The sequence below is a fragment of the Bactrocera oleae genome, chromosome 4 (genome assembly GCF_042242935.1).
Source record: "Bactrocera oleae isolate idBacOlea1 chromosome 4, idBacOlea1, whole genome shotgun sequence".
NCBI lineage: Eukaryota > Metazoa > Arthropoda > Insecta > Diptera > Tephritidae > Bactrocera > Bactrocera oleae.
In genome coordinates, this window is record NC_091538.1 from 49,152,817 (window position 1) to 49,154,232 (window position 1,416).

A 1,416-nucleotide genomic window follows, 5' to 3' on the forward strand; every position below is an offset into this window, starting at 1 on the left:
GTGTCATGTTTTATTTGATTTACCATATTTCAGCTGCTGCTGGAGTTCCTCACAGTAATTAATTAGATATATTGAAAGCATGTTAATGTTCTGTTTTATCGAGTTTCAAATGTGCGGCCATGCCTCGATATGGCATATTTTAATTGAAAGTATTAAATTAAACGTTAAATTTTCCTAATTTCGAATATCTGGAATGATAATTGCGTTCAGGTAGGGTGAACTTCGATTCTAAAATTGATAAGAATGAATATTGAAATAAAAATGTAGTTGTAGTAAGCACAGTAACTTCATTCATTAAATTTTTAATATTTTACAAACAAATTCTGTCAGACATTACATTTAGGTGATATTCTTTGTTTTGGTTATTATAATCCCTATTGCTGATCTTGTTGCATATATTTTGATTAAAATATATATATACTTTCTTGTAGCGTGACTAAAGAAGTGTCACTTTAAAAATTTGAATACATTCGGAATTCTGAAATACAATCCTATGAAAGCATTTCATTATCAAATTAATAGGCGTGGGTTATTTTAGTACCGCTACAAGTCATCGCTAATATTGCTCTTTTATATAAACAATTACATCAATATCAATACAGTGCCACAGAGTTATACAAGTAAGTTGTAAAAATGCTGTTATTGTCCATTTCAGTTGTGTTGAAATGCCTACATTTATACAGCTGTTCACGCAAAAACTCGCAATAAGCGAAATTTCCGTCTCGACCTTCAGCCATGTGAAGATGTCACCCATAAAAACACTATATTCAGCTACTATTACACTCCGGGGACTCGTTACGCTAAGCGCCTAACCACGTACGCCTACATACTTGTATATGATATGTAAGAGCTCACAAAACTGCAGATGGTGATAAAAAGGAATAAAAATGGCGCAAGGATTTGTCTCATGTATACGAATACTTGGTAATTGATGGAAATGATTGAAAAATCCGTTGAAGCTGCTTATATATATATATAAATTGTTAAGCGACAATAGCAAAAAATATGTATTTCATAAAATTTCATAATTAAATTAGGGCGAAAAGCTTGGTAGATTAAGGGGATGTTAGTTATATTCTATTTTTTCGAGGTACAATATTATACTAAAGTGGCAAGGAATACACCAATACGCAACTTGTCTAAATTTTTATATTGTATCTTTTTTCATTGTTCGAAAATCGGTGTTGTAATCAGATGCTACCTGGTTATTTTGAGATTTTCCATAATCTATTCAGTAAATGTTTTTGGGTATACAAATTCAAAGGCGACGGGATATGGAAGCAGTTAAGCACATGTAAATCTTATTGAGTTTGATTAAAAGCAAATAATTAAATATGTACGTAGTGAAAAATGACGAAGCAGTAGCACTGGTAAAGTGAACCCAATTTTGTATTAAAAAAAAAATTAGAATAGTAA

At 31.0% G+C, this 1,416-nt stretch overlaps 1 long non-coding RNA gene across 1 annotated transcript; it reads left to right on the plus strand.

Annotated features, from left to right (window-relative positions):
- The first annotated feature begins 280 nt into the window (after positions 1-280).
- Positions 281-1,091, plus strand: LOC118683462 (uncharacterized). Its single transcript, XR_004979282.2, has 3 exons — positions 281-343; positions 432-620; positions 684-1,091. It is a non-coding gene; the product is annotated as an uncharacterized lncRNA (long non-coding RNA).
- The last annotated feature ends 325 nt before the right edge of the window (positions 1,092-1,416 follow it).